Source organism: Parasteatoda tepidariorum, chromosome 4 (assembly GCF_982258835.1).
Source record: "Parasteatoda tepidariorum strain Cologne lab strain chromosome 4, Ptep-v5.0, whole genome shotgun sequence".
NCBI classification, from domain to species: domain Eukaryota; kingdom Metazoa; phylum Arthropoda; class Arachnida; order Araneae; family Theridiidae; genus Parasteatoda; species Parasteatoda tepidariorum.
Window position 1 is genome coordinate 7,781,485 of NC_141758.1, and position 16,699 is coordinate 7,798,183.

General features: G+C 29.8%; 1 protein-coding gene across 5 annotated transcripts in view; it reads left to right on the forward strand.

The window, feature by feature from the left end:
• Positions 1-16,699, forward strand: part of LOC107439259 (uncharacterized) — a 60,781-nt gene that overhangs the window by 5,496 nt on the left and 38,586 nt on the right. The gene's annotated exons all lie outside the window — the stretch shown is intronic.

Genomic DNA, 16,699 nt, shown 5'->3' on the forward strand with positions numbered 1-16,699 from the left:
AAATCTACCATAGACATTTCAACAGATCTAGTTTATCTTGATAAGTTGGATATCTCTCATTTAAAACTAGTTTAATGTCTTTATCTTTACATTAAGCATATTAAGATAAAGTTTACTATTTTAATTTGTTTGACACTCTGAGTATTGGTACCGACTTTTTCTGAGCTTTAAGCTGCTGACTTTTCCAGCAACAAAAACTGTTTTTTCCCATGTTACTCAATGGGGTGCATATAATTAAAATTTAATGCAATTTTATGTTATAATAATATACCATAATTTTTTCTCTCTATTTGAACTACTGTAATCCTTTGTAATTTTAATTCCTCAAGAATGTTTGCCTATTTTAAAAATAATCATTTATGATTAGTTTTTAAAATTAGGTTATTATCCAGTTTTTTTTTTTTTTTTTTAAATTTTGGTACTAGATCAATAGATTTTACTAAATTACATAAAAAAATAAAGTAACATCTTGTAAATTATAGTTATTTAAACAATAATTTCCAAACAAGTGGAGATAAATTAACTTGATTGTCTAACTTTCATTAATATATAATTCAGCTAAATTAACTTGAAATATAAATCAAAATGCTTTCAACTTGCTTTGAATGCGCTTTTAGTAAAGGTGGGAAGGTATTTGTTTTTACGAGGAACACATTGTCAATTGGGGTCTATAAAATGTTAAATTTTTTTAAAAAAATTTATATGAAATTATTACGTTATTAACGATAAAAATTTCATTAAAATTTTGTAACTTTTAGTATGATTTGAATTTTACATTTTTTGAGCATCTAGACAGTTTGTAGTGTTTTGAAATATAATTAATATCAATTTGTTTCATTTATGAAAAATTATCAGTTTTTAGGAAACATAATTTTTTGTAGCTTGGAAAAGTAATTGAATTTTCTTGTACAAACTGGGACATATAATTCATAAATTAAGTTCATATATTATTATAAAGCATAAAACTGTTTTTTCTTCATATTTTAATCATACCTTTGATTGAAACTCATTAGTATTCAATTTTTTATGATTGCATTAAAATTAAATAAGGTTTTAGAAATTTTTTTCTGAGTTTTATACTTACATTTAAAAATTTAAATTCCTTACTTTTTACGTATAAAGAAAAGTTATGAATAAACATATTTTTATGAGAAAAATATTGAAACATTATTTGACTGATAAATTGTTTGTTTATTCATTTTTTAAAGGTATTGACTAGTAAATTGAAGTAGTTATTTTTCATCCTTTCTTAATATTATTCTTTACTACTATTATGACTTCATTTCTGTCATTATTCTAAATTAAAGACTCAAAACTACTAAAGTTCTTTTGTTACATAAAGTATTATTGCATTTAAATAGTATTGTAATTTTGCATTATTATGTAAAATTTTATGAAAAATATACTGAAAACAATAATCTAAGCAATTAAAATCTAAAGTGTAAATAAGTTATATTTATATATATAAAAATTTTATATGAAACAGTTTCCAGTAAAAATTTTCAGTTAAAATAATGAATGTTGTTAGGAATTAACTTTATAAACATTACTAAACAATCTGTTTGGCAAAAAATATTTAACTCACTGCTAAAAAAAAGTTACATTTCAACATGCAGTCTTCTCTTTCTGGCGAATCCAGTTTTTCCTTGTTATTAGATAAATAAATAATGCATTGAAAAGAAGCATTCTTTCAATTTTACCCATTTGTTATACTGTCAGTGTGTAAAGCAGTTTTATGCAAACCGAAAGTTATAAGGAATTTAAAAAATAAAATTGTAGACTAAGTAGCAATGGTAAGCAAAAATTTGAATTTTATCCCAATAGACTCAGAACTAAATCTGTGTTAATGCAATTAAATATTGGGATCTTTTACTTGAATAATTTTAAATTTTTATGTAAGATATTTGTAAGAGTTTTTATGTCATTTTTTTTTTGTTTTTAAGAAATAAAAGTAATAACCTAGCAATTTAAAATTTTCCCAAAAAGTTACAGTGCAACAAAACAAGTTGTAAATAGTTATCAAATATTTAACTTTCATTTTAAAAACAAATCCTGCAATCTATTCATGGATTCAGGAATAAAAATTTAAAATTTCTTCGAAAGAAACCTGGAAAAGCCTGGATTTTTGATGCAAGCTTTAGGCTAAGCTTTATCAAAAACACTGATTTATAAATTTTCGATAAGACACAATATTTAAATGTAACCAAATTTGTGTATAATATTGTGTATCAATTATTATGTGTTAATATTAAGTATTCTAGCAAAATATTGTATTTAATAATTAATATGTTTAAATACAGTCCTCCAAACAAAAACGGACCAACTTGAATAACTTTTGATCTAATGATCGGATCTTCACATTCTAGGACTCTATCTTAATGACCTGAAGGGGTGACCTTAAATATGTTAATTAACTAGTGTGTACGATATTTTAAGTTAAGAAATCAGACACAAAAATGAACTTTTTCTAAAAAAACATACCCTTTTTTTGACGGATTCGAATTTCAGACCCCCCAAACTATAGGGAGTAGCCGCAATCTGGGAAATATACTCCCAATACTTTTTTCAGGAGAGTGCTCCAAAGTTTGGACCCCTTAAGGTTAATTTTACTTTTTGCGCGTTTCGATATATCTCGAGAACTTTTTATAAGCAAATTGAAAAATTTTTGCAAGCAATTATAAAGTTTGTTTGTCCAAAGATGAAACCGTGCAAACAATGGCTTTTGGTAAATATTTATTATTTCATTTAATAGCAGTCTAAAATTTTTTGAACTGTAAGGTATATAATTTTTTGCATTATTTTACATCACAAAATACAAATTTTTGAGCAAAATCAGTCAAACAGGTCTTGAGAAATCGAATTTTAAATATCTAACTTTTTTAAACTTCCATTTCTCAGGAGTTTATGTAAAATTATATTTAAAATCGTGCAAAAAATTTTATACATTACAATTCAATATTTTTTCAACCATTATGAAATATAATAAAAAATTATAAATGTTTACTAAAAGTTATTTTTTACATAGAATAATCTTTCGATAAACGAATTTTATAATTATGTTTTATAAAAAAATTCTCGAGATGTTACAAAATGCGCAAAAAGTAAAATTAACATTAAGGGGTCCAAACTTTGAAGCGACTGCCCTCTATATTTTGGGAATCCCTAAAAAAAAAGAGGGTATGTTAATTCAGAGAAAGTACGTTTTTGTGTCTTTTTTAATGGTTTACAATATTGTCTACACTTGTTAATTAGCATATTTGAAGTTTTTTTGGATGGTCCGCTTACACATCAATTTAAAGTATTTTTTCTGTTTTTATTAAATGTATTCCTCATTATGTTTTAGTATTTAATGTTATTACTACATATGTATATTGTCTCCTGAGGTGCAGAAAATTTTCGTATCCAAATATTTCCATCAAACTCAGTTCTTTTGAATTGAAATTTCCTAGAAGAGTGATTTTTTTGTTGTTACAATTACTTTTTCAAATATTTTTAGAAAGTAAAGTTTGTTATTGCTAAAATCTTTTCATAATTTTTTCTTCAACAAATAGAAATTATTCAATCAATCATTAAGAATTTACACAGATCTTGAACAAACTAGCATGAGTCAAAATTAATAGATATAAAAATATATTTCGATAGTAATAATTTTTTAAACTAAATTTAAGGTCCCTGTCATAGACTTAAATTCAATTTAATAAATATTTTCAAATTGACATATAAAGTTACTTGTGTTATATTTAAAATAACCGAAAATTTTCTTCGAACCTAACAGAAATATTCTTTCATTTTTGTCCATCAAAGCAATTTTTTTTCTTGTAAGATTTATTTAAACAGGAAAAATTTTCCATTCCTATTTTTTTTACAATTAAACATATTTTAAGTGTTTGTTTTTTTTACAATAAAAATTATTGCAGACATTTTTTTGTGTATGTTAAGTAGACCAAAAATTTCTTCAGAGCTTCCTGAATTCGCTCGATCAAACATATTCCACACCCCTGGTTGTCTTAAAATCTATTTGTTGTAAATAACAAAAAAAAAACTTATTGAAATCTTTTCACTATTCCCCTTTATTATTAATTTATTATGATTGAAGCGGTATATGATGAGATATAATTATGTGATATAATCTGTAGAAATTCAATATTTAGTTAATTTAAAGTTAAGCAGTATAGCTCAAAGCAACAAACTCAAATTTAATTTAAATATTTGCTACATTCCTGGAATTTTACAATGTATATGTGTCATTAATTTTCAATAACATATTAAATTTTATTTTTTAATTTGTGAAAATTTGAAAACTCTTTTTATACATTTATTGATTAAAAATAATTTTTTTTCTTTCTGAAAATAGCATTTTATTTTAATAGTTTGAACTTTAATGTGCCATACCATTTAATTTCTCACAAATTTGTAAATGGAAGTATTGGCAGAATGTTTGTTCATGTACTCAGTTATATATTTATTTTTTGCTTTTATTTTATTTTTTTATGCTCTTTTAACTATCTTAATAATATTATTTTTTTTTAGTTTGTTAATATTTAGGGGATGGTCAAAATAATTTCTTTTTACACTTATGAAATGATTATACCAGGGTTGGGTTTTTGACGTCAAAAAGTGGTTTTTGACATGACAAGGGTTTAATACTGGTTTAAACCGTCAAAAACCCGTCAAAAATGTCAAAAACTGAAGTTTGCCAAGAAAATATATAAACTTCAAAACTACCAACAGTTGCCATGCATTAGATTGAAATTTAATTATACTATAGGTAATCAGCTGGTTTAAAAATATTTTTTAATTAAAATTAAGGTAAAATAACAGATTTAAAATCTCAGAAATTTATATTCAAATGCATGTGCAGAAAAATTTTGCACAAAAATTGTTTAAATATTTATATTTAAAAAAAAAATTTTTTTTTTGATACTAAAGAAAATTAAAAGTTTATTACTATGCATTTTTGACATATAAAGAAAATATAACTAATATTTATAAGGAACTTACAAGTTATGTTGTATAAATACAAACTTGATACAAGTGTATAAAAAAAACTTTTAATGTTATACCGAATATCTTTATTATCCAGTATGTTAATTTGAATTTAAAAGTAGTTATATTTATGAATAATGATAAATATAATTCATATTGTTTATTATATTTATTTATAATTATTACACTTATCATTTTAAAACAATTTTTATCTCTTAATTTTTTTTTCTCCACTTGTATTAAGAATACAAATAATGCATATCTTGAAAGCAAGAAGTAATTATTCAACAGCTGAATATTTAGATATTCAACAAAACTATATCGTATTCAGCAAAATGAAATTCACAAGTATTTGGATAAACTAAATTTTCAGCATAGTAAATGAATAGGCTGAATATACTGTAAATCGACACTAACTACTCTGTGTATTTAACAGAAAGCACTTAAATTTGTATTGTCTTATGTTAAAAAGATTATTAAGAAGATTTAAAAGAATATTAAAAAGATTTTCCTTTAAAAGAAGATGTCTAATGTACAAAACTGCTAATGTTTATCTTTAAAAATGTCTAATTTTTAGTATAATCTATACTATACGCTAAATTTGGTTATAAATAAATTTCTTAATAATATCACTGCAGATTTTCAATAACACATGAAAATGAATACATAATATTACAAAAGATGTGAGTTTTAAGTACAAGATTTTGGTTACTATTCAAAATATAAGTGTTTCTTCAAAATTTTAAATTATTTTTTCTAGAACATATTTAGAAACACTATCCTTTAAAAAATATATATATATAAATTTTATGTATTAATTAAATTTCACATATGAATATAGGTTTTTGACAGTGAGGTTTTTGACGTGACGGTTTAAACCATGGTTTAAACTGTCAAAAACTGTCACATGTCAAAAACCTGCCAACCCTGGATTATACTAATATATACGCAGAGCCAAACGAAAATTAAGAGTTTAGTCAAAGTATTTTGTATAAAAAAGATAGTATGACAGAAATTTTCTCACTAATATAACTTATTTTTTAAAGTTGAAATAAACTATATACTTTTCAACTTTAGATGTATTTTTCAAGTTAGTAAAATATAACAAAATCAATTTATGAATGAAATATAATAATAAAATAATTTTTGCAATATTTATTAATTGTACTATAAAGCATTGATAATGCAGTGCTTCAAATGAAAGATAGGTATACTTTGTGTTACCTATGAACATGGTAAAAGAAATCTTCCAGCAAGGCATTGCAGACCTAGTGCAGCATCAGCAAATTATTTTTCACCTTTTGTCTCAAATATATATATACATATATATGAATTGAAATGTCGAAATATTTAAATATTTTGATTCCTTGAATTAGTACTTCTATATATCATAATTTTACCATGATTTTTCAAAGTTTTTTGGAATTATTTATTAAACAGTTGTAAAATTTCTGATTATTTTAGTGTTTCCAACTACGTTGTTGTAGATTAAGTGTCGCTTATTGACTATTTAAAGACCCTATTAGTGAAAGAAATTCCTCCCCCACTATTTTTGATAAGATTTTATCCTTACAAAATGTATTGAATAATTCTAAAGCAATATTTATATAGATTATTTACATTGAATAACACATCTTTAGAATCATTTGTTACACTTTTAAGGTTGCGTTATTTGAGAGAAGACTGAATTTCATTTTGGAGAGAACTCTAAGCAGCAGAATAATGATTTTTGACAAACACTTACTTGTGTGGTTGAAGATATGCTACACGTTTAACATTGTTTAAATTTTGAATTAGTTTTAAAGATATTTATTCTTTACAATATTTTTTCAACTTTTTTGATATACAGAAAGAAATTAAATTCAGTGAAATTGTTTTTCTGTAGCCACTTATCTTCGAAAGGAGTTAAAATAAAATCTTAACATTTTATTTATTATTTTTTTTAATGTTATCAATTTTGAAGGTATTTAACTTCTAAGTTATATAAATCCGAGATGCTAACAAAAAATTCGTCCTTCTCCATTTTTTTTTTTTTTTTTTTTTTTTTTTTTTTTTTTTTGAATGGGGAAAAACGTTGCCATACAATCTGCTTTCATAAAATAATTTTTTTCCGTTTACATTAATAAAGGATCACGATATTAATATGTTGTGAATAAATGTAGAGAGATAGTTAAAATTCTTCTCTTTTCATTTTATCATCTTCTGCATTTTTCTAAATGTCCATATGTTTGTTTGACAGAAAGCAAAGTTCAGCAGTTAAAAGTATAATATTCAACTCACTTAAGAAATATTAGTAACTAAAATTTGAATTCACACTAAAGGAACAAATACCAATCCACACCAATATTTTGATATACTGTTGCTTTAGTGCTCTTCCCGGCTGTTTTGATAATGTTGGGAAACTATCCGAAAGAATTGCAATTTTCTCTTTGAGTTGGCGAGCAGGGATGTCGCCTCTAATATGTATAAAATATAGTTTCAGCGGGGATTGGGATAGATATGTAAGCAGTGAAGAAAAGAAAAATTTTCGATTTCTTTTTACTTTTGCTCTGATCGCGTAATCTCGTAAGAACTGCTTAAGCAGTTTAAGAGTTGGGTACTGATTCGATGATTCGAATCACTGAATTGATTCGGTGATTTGAATGATTGATTCGAATCAGTTGTTTGTATCCAAATAGAATAATTGTTTCTTAAATTTTAGTTAGTTAAAAGTCTTTATAGCAATTGGCAATATATACAATATAATTATACGAACGATATAATAAGTATATTTATTTACTTAAAACAATTCATTAATAAGAAAGAATAATAAATTTTTTGTTCCATCGACGTTAGTTTAAAAAAAAATACTGATAGGTAAGTAAATATTTTTCGAATTTTTTGCCATTTAGAATTTTTTTGAAGAATTTGATTTTAATCACGTGTCTCACAATGAAGTAGTTTAAGTCATGTTATTCGAATCAGTGATCCAAATTATTAGATTCGAAATGAGATTTGAATCACTTGATTCGAATCACATGACTTGAATCACTGATCTGAATCGCATGATTTAAATCATTGATCAGAATCACCAAACTGATTCTATTGATTCGAATTACTTAGATCAGTGTTTCACAAAGTGTGGTACGCGTACCCCCTGGGGTACGGGAACAGTTTATCGGGGGTACGTGTTCTTATGCGAAAAATCTTACAACAAACGAAAATTTCAAATTTTTTTTTTTAAAAACAAAGCTAGCCATGAAAATTTACGATTACGTATGTTTCTATTGGCTATTTTCGCAGAGTTAACAGTTAACAATGAGTGGCATCAACAGCTAATTGTGATTTTTACCTTTTGCTCAACCTTTTTTTTATAGTAAAAAAATACATTAATTTTTTTAGTGGCACACAGCGTTACGAAAAATTTAGAAAGGGGGTACACAAAGTCATAAGTTTGGGAAACACTGACCTAGATGATTCGTTTAGCCCAACTCTAGAGTAATTGCGGGGTCCGCAAGCGATATCAGGTAATAGGCGGAGTTCTCAAATTTAAAAAAAATAATTTCTTCTATTTAATGTAAAATAAGAACTATTTTGATACAATGGAGACTTTAATTCAGTAAAAATTGTTCGCAATTTGTTGATAGAAATTTAAGGGTAAAATAGATTTATGACAAAGATGTTGTGACTAAAAAATTTTGTAAAAGATTTAAATGATAAATAAGTCATCGTTGAACAGTATAAATGCTAAAAACACACACGACGTAAAGAAATAAAAACTCATTCTTTGTTGTTTTAGGCCGTCAAAATCTGTCCAAAACTTTGAGGAGCTCGAATTTTTATACCACCCCTGGCAGTTTTTATTAGCTTGGGACGGTCTTTACATGTAAGCCCTTTTCATGAAAGGATAATATAAATGCAGTATGGGGGAAAAAAAGGGTTAAAAATCATGTTTAGTCAATCGATTTTAAGTTTTTTCAAAATCGAGTCCAAAACTCTTCCTCTGAACAAACAAACATATCTTTTTTTTTTCTTTTCTCGATGCATACCGATTTTTGACGCTTAGAAGATAAGTGGTGAATATAGGGTGAGTAAAAGGGATAGAGTCAAGTTTGCCAATGAGGTGAACCCAGGTTCGAATCTCATCGATGGCTGGTCGATACGAATTCTGTTTACAGCTCGCACCGACAACATTGCTGACATAATAAATCCTCAATGATAGACAGTTTAGAATCCCTTGCCACCCGACTAACCGTGCGATTATTTCCTTTCCATGTAACGCAAATGCGGGCTAGTTCGATACGAATTCTGTTTACAGCTCGCACCGACAACATTGCTGACATAATAAATCCTCAATGATAGACAGTTTAGAATCCCTTGCCACCCGACTAACCGTGCGATTATTTCCTTTCCATGTAACGCAAATGCGGGCTAGTTCGATACGAATTCTGTTTACAGCTCGCACCGACAACATTGCTGACATAATAAATCCTCAATGATAGACAGTTTAGAATCCCTTGCCACCCGACTAACCGTGCGATTATTTCCTTTCCATGTAACGCAAATGCGGGCTAGTTCGATACGAATTCTGTTTACAGCTCGCACCGACAACATTGCTGACATAATAAATCCTCAATGATAGACAGTTTAGAATCCCTTGCCACCCGACTAACCGTGCGATTATTTCCTTTCCATGTAACGCAAATGCGGGCTAGTTCGATACGAATTCTGTTTACAGCTCGCACCGACAACATTGCTGACATAATAAATCCTCAATGATAGACAGTTTAGAATCCCTTGCCACCCGACTAACCGTGCGATTATTTCCTTTCCATGTAACGCAAATGCGGGCTAGTTCGATACGAATTCTGTTTACAGCTCGCACCGACAACATTGCTGACATAATAAATCCTCAATGATAGACAGTTTAGAATCCCTTGCCACCCGACTAACCGTGCGATTATTTCCTTTCCATGTAACGCAAATGCGGGCTAGTTCGATACGAATTCTGTTTACAGCTCGCACCGACAACATTGCTGACATAATAAATCCTCAATGATAGACAGTTTAGAATCCCTTGCCACCCGACTAACCGTGCGATTATTTCCTTTCCATGTAACGCAAATGCGGGCTAGTTCCATCAAAAAGTTCTCCACGAAGACAAATTTCTTCCAATACTTGATCCAGGAGTTCCCTTCTTCTCTGACTTAGGTTCAAAATCACAAGGATCCGCATTTAAGTTGAACGATGAGAGTTGTAAGTCCAAAAATTGATCGGCACCGGTTGTGAAATTTAGGTGGGATGTAGCCACAATCTAGAAAATAATTAATTCCCAGCAGTTTAGCCACAAGAGCGGCAGAATGTTTGGGCTCCCATTTCTTACTTTTTTTCGTCAAAATTTCTCGCCTGACTTTAGGATTAATTAGGTAGACCGGAAATATCTTTTCACGCTTATAATTTTAATAAAGAAACCATAATCAAACCTTTATATTTCATTTTATAACAGTCGTTGAACAACCCACACAAATTTTGAGTTTTTGGCAAAAAATGTTCATCTATACAGCCTTGTCATTTTGAACCTAATCCAGAAGACAAGGAAACTCCTGGATTAAGTATCGGTGGAAATTTCTCTTTCGTCGAGGATTTTTTGATGAAACTAACCCGCATTTGTGTTACATGGAGAGGAAAGCCAGGAAAACCTTCCACGGTTAGCCTTACGGCAAGGGGACTTTGACCTCTAATTCGTCGACCACTGAGGTTATTTTATGTCTGCACTGTGGTCTCTGCGAGTCGGGTGCGGAATTCATATCGACCAGCCATCGCTGGGATTCGAACCAACCCGGTTCACCTCAGTGAGAGGCGGAAGCTCTATCTCCTGAGCCACCACGACTGAAACTTTCAAGCGCAGAACTACTGCGCTTGAGAGAAGAATCGCATCAGAGGAATGTAAATAAACTAGTATCAGTTAAGTATTCAGAATTGAAATGCTGCTTTGTACAAATGATTAAAAAGAAACGAAAGAAACCCGTTATCTGTGGCAATTGTGTTTTAAAATATCTTTATAACTACATATTTGACAAAAAGACTATTTTGAAATGTTACATTATTTAAATTAAATTTATATATTGTGTTGTACTGCTATTTAAAAAAAATAATATTATTTTCAATATTAGATTAAGAAACGATGTACATTCGAAAATCCAAATGTTTCGATTACCTGGAAGTATATGTCCGATCTGTCCGGTAAAGATGTGGTTGATATTGCCAATTAATTGGCTACAACGATGTTCAACGACGGTTTCATGGGGATTTTATTTTATAAACGTCATTGAACAGCCTACTCAATTTTGATTTTACGGCTCCCAATGTGCAACTCAGTAGCCTTGTAATTTTGAACCCAGCTCAGAAGACAAGGGAACTCCAGAATCAAGTATTCGGTGAAACTTTGCCTACGTGGAGGACTTTTTGATGGAACTAAGTCGCATTTGCGTTATATGGTGTAAAAAACCGCGAAAATCTCCCACGGTTAGTCTGATGGCAATGGGACTCTAACCCATGATCCGTCTACGTCTGAGGATATTTTTACTTCATCATTGTGGTTGGTGCGAACCAGGTGCGGAATTCTGATCTACTAGCCATCGCTGGGAATCGAACGCGGTTTACCTGAATGGGAGGCGAACGCTCTATCCCCTGAACCACAACGGCTCTTTTCATAGGGATTGGTAGCAAGATAGATGTCACAGGTTTTCGAATAAGCAACGCAACATTCGAGTTTAGCAATAGGCGTAACACAGATCGCCTTGATCTCTCGTAACACTACCTCTAACAAAAAAAGAAAAAAAAAAAAAAAAGAGTCGGATCTGCGGCTCGAAAGCGGTGCACACAAACGAAATGTATGAGTTCGAAAAAAACGTACTGTATGATCCAGACATCGCCGATTGATGGTCTGGAAAGTGTATGAAAGTCCCCCAAAAGCTTAAGAGAAATGTTGTAAAATCTTCAAACGTGATACTCCAGAAATCTTTTTTTTTTTTTTTTTCCGTTTGGGTTGCAGAAAAATTACTTGATAGGATTTTTTTTTCGAAATTTGTAGAGAATTGACTGAGTTAAAAAATTCCAATTTTTTTTTCTTTTTTAATAATCGCCATTTTTTGGAAAAACGTTCTTTTTTGTCAATTTTTTTTCCAACCATAGCTAAACTCATACATAATCGTTAATTTTTGGTGGTCTCGTTTGTTTCAGACTATACATCAATATGGAGATCGAGCCTAAGCCTGACTATCAGTGCTCGGCTTGCACTCCATCTTCGCCATTATTTTTATATATTAATTTATAATTATTTCGGACTAGAAATTTTTTTATGGGTAGCTGAAAGGTGACTCACTAAAATCATGAAGTCATTATGTAACTTATATTTTGATTTCACTGAAAGAAACGAAAAATTAAGATTGAGATTTAAATCGGACCACTTCTGTATCAGAAAACCTCTTTATACGTGTAAATCCCATTGTTGAACCAAAAATTATCCTGATTGGTATCCTTTTTCTTTCTTTCGCTCACTGTCTTCTAGATAAATGTCAGAATCGGTATATATTCTGTGTTTTGCTTATGTTACCCTCTTGGGGGGGTATTGTTTGGTTTGAAAGTTTTCTTTATGAATTGTTTGTGGGGGGCAAATGAGGTAGGAGGCATGCATTGAGTAGATAACGCTCCTGTCATTTTCATTTAAGGTATAAAACATTTTTCGAACTTCCTGGAAACTGATGAACGTCGATAAGAACGGCTTTTCCTGTCTCTGTAAAAACATTTTTGTCTCGCTTGCTGCTCACTTGGCGACACTGGAAATGGCGATGTCTAGTTTCAAAAGCCTCAGTGGCGTAGCGAGCTTAACTCGCGCCCGGGGCACAATACCCTTTTAGCGCCCCATTCGAAAACCACATAATATTATATGTAAAATATACTAGCAAATTAATAAATAAATAAAGTAAAATAAATAAAGTCATAGATTCAAGCTAGGCTTTAAATCTGAGACAAAAAATGTAGTTGAGAGAACAAGACTAGATTTTAAAATGTAGAATTAGTTCAAAAGATATCTATTATTTATTTTACATATTTATAAAGAAATATTTTAAAAACGCGCAGTTTTAAAACAATAAAAAAGTAAATATTTATTATCTCTAAGGAGATATATAGATAGGAGACATATGTTTAATAATCATATGATTATAATACATTAATAAAACTAATTACTATGTCTAAATTTTCTGTGCTTTTGATGAAGCAAATGTATCAATAATATAATATAAATTGATCATCTAAAATTTTTCTCTTTCCACACTTAAAAATGCTAGGTCACTTAGGTGATCTGTCAAAATTAATTTTAATTTGCTGAATGAACGTTCGCAGCTAGCAACTGATACTGAGATAGTCAGGAGTATTTGAAATGCCGCTCTCAGATTTGGAAAAACATCTTCTCCATTCGAGATTGATTATAAAAGTAAGAAATTCTAATGGAGTTTTAGGTTTAATTTCTTTTCTACTGCGGAGTAACATTTTGCTGTCACATATTTTGATAATAAGTTCGATTACATTGAAATCTGTATTATAAAATTCACCCAGATTTTTAAAATTTTTTTTCAAGGTCGTTATCAACATTATCCTTGTTTAATAAATTTTCAACGTCTAGTAGAAATCCAAATTTGAAATTAAGGCACTTAATCGTGTAAATCGTGTACACATTTCTTGTTGGAGACGATCAAGAGTGCTTTTCATAACGCGAGAAATGTCACTTTCTGCAGAAACACCACCATAGCCAATTCTCCAGGCACGTATTGTTGTATCCATATCCTATTTTCACAAAGAGACTCTGCTTTTTCTATTGTCTTACAGAGCTTGTCTGAAATTTCGGCTAGCTCAGTCGCTAATGATTCAAGATCATAGAACACTTCTCTAAAATTCATTCTAGGATCCTGTAATCTGAGCTGCACACGATCAATCCTTCTTAAGATTTCATACCAGAAATGAACTAAAGTTATAAAACTAAAGGTTAGTATATTTTGCAACAGAATTGTAGCTTCTCTTCTGTTGTCACTTGTAGTGGTAGTGTGCTCTGCTAATTTTTCTATTAGTTCTTTTATATTGTCTAACCCATAGATGATAACGATAACAGCTTGTATTCTGGCGCTCCATCACGTTTCAGATGTGTGACCTGCCATCACGGCAGCCTTATCGTAACATTGTGATCTGCAGTTTGTTAATGAAATTTCATCGTAATTTAATTTCTCTAAAATTGTATTTTCGATCGAGGCTGCATCTTTAGCATGTATTTCAATAAAACTCGAAAAAGATTCTTTGCTGGAAACTTTTTTATTGATGAAATCAGCATTTATATACCTAGCGACTTGGGACATTTGCTCTCGATGAGAGATATCAGGAGTTGAATCAAGCAAAAGTCCATAATATTTATTTCTTTTGATATCGTTTATTAGTTGATTTCGAACTGTAGATGCCAGAAGATGAATGAATTTACTTTGAATCTGTGGTGACAAATATGAGAACAACAAATTTTTCTGTTTAGAAATTTTTTCATACTCTATTCACTTAATAATAGAATCGTCGAGTAGATGTAGTAAGTAATCTTATTTGATTTATTACTTACCAAGAATGCCTTGAACTTGAAAGGTAGTAACATAGTGAAATATACAATATAATTTATGCTGACATTAAACTTATATATAACATTTAATAACATTTCATTTTTATTCTAAGCAGAGCGCAATGACAAGGACGTGAATTAAATATTGAAATATATTTAATATGAATATGAATTTAATATAATATTTAATATGAATTAAATATTATGAATAATATTTATGAATTAACATTTATTATATTACACTGGCACTAATTTAAAATATATTTTCCAGAGATCAATTATAATAAAAAAAAATTATCCAGCAATTTTTTGTTTTGCGGACCATTTGGCGCCCCATTGTGAGTAGCGCCCGGGGCATGATGCCCCCCCTTGCCCACCCCTCACTACGCCACTGAAAAGCCTTCTTATCGAGGTTACCCTTTATGCCCCATCTATTTTGAAATGTTAGTAAATAAAAAAATAAGTATTCTAATCTATCGCCAGAAGCTATCTTTCTTAGCCAGGTTCTTAAATCCAGTAATATTTGGAAGACTAATTCTTCATCGTTTCCGTTGGTGGAATTTTTCTCGGAGTAACTTATAATGCAGCGGTTTCGAAAAGACGTTCCTCGGAACATTAGGGTTCTATGGAAGTATCGCTGGGATTCTGAGAGTTAAAAAATTTTTTTTTTAATTCGGTAATGATATTTGGAACCTTTAATTATATTTATATCCAATTAATAATTCAATAGTTCTTTAATATTTTGGTTATTTTTATGAAATTATTAACGTAAAATGCCAATGATAAAGATAATAGCAAATTTGAAAGAAAGAGAAATAAATCCACTACCACAATATATATTTAAATTAATTAAAAAAAATTAGAATTATTATTAATTTTCAATTAAAAAAACAGCAATAAAGAAATATGTATCTCTGTTTACTATTCTCAATGCTCTTAACGACTCTTTCGTTTTCCTTTCAGTTAAAATCATAATCTAGCTTATTTATGTACGCAAAAAAGAAATTCATAACTGAAGTAGATGGATAATCAGAACTGCGAATTAAACTGTCTGACATAATACCTAATTTTAATGCTGTTATTAATAATACGATAAAAAAAATTTATTTACTTTTTTGGTTAATATGTTCACCCTAGCTAATTGATTTAAATATTATTAAGTAAGGTTTCAACTAATGGAAGGTCGAACAGTTACGATTCAATAGCAGAAAGAAGGGGAAAAAATTATAATTGTGTACCGATAGTCCGTTGCCAATTCCCCCCCCCCCAGAATTATTACAAAATTACTCTTTGACAATTGGATGCGTCGTCATCGTTGGTAAATCGTGTAATTCTGCCTTGCTACTACTCAGAAGCCGCTGGCCAATGGGTCAGCGTGTCTGACTGTGAAGCCGATGGTTGCGGGTTCGAATCCCGCTCAGAGCATCGATGTTTCTCTCTGTTGTGTGAATGTGACCCACCTTATAATCGGGTATCTGTGGCGTGGGTAATGTTGCTTGTCTCCGTGACTTAGGTTCACAGGTGGCAATTGGGTAACGTTAAATGATCAACATTCCAGGTGAAGAACGAAAGTCCATTGCCTGCCGTTTAAAAAAAAAAAAATTATTTCGCAGCCAATCAGGTTTGATACACACGCGTGACGTCGGTTATAAGTATCCAATAGAATCTGGTCCAAAAAATTATTTAGCGTGATAATAAATCAAGGCTAATTGCTGTCACGTTAAGCCGCTAAGCACAACCATGTAATTTAAAATACATGGTTAGGCTCTTAAACACGTTTTCTATTTTCCTTCTCGAGTTACTATTAACCAGTTCGTAACTGTTCCCATTCGCCGCAGAATAAATTATTTTATTGCTCTTATAAAATTGCAGAGAAATTAAAATTTCACTTTAGTAATTTTCCTTTCAAATCGTTAAACTTAGTAGTTCTGAAAATCTTTTTGTGCTCCAGGATTCGTTAATAGATATTCTATAGCTTCAACTCCCCCTAATGCTGGAGTAGATTTATTTTTTATTCTTAGAATATTCGAGCACTTTGAAAATGTTAGATTAATTCCTTTTCAGTCTCATTCATTCCAA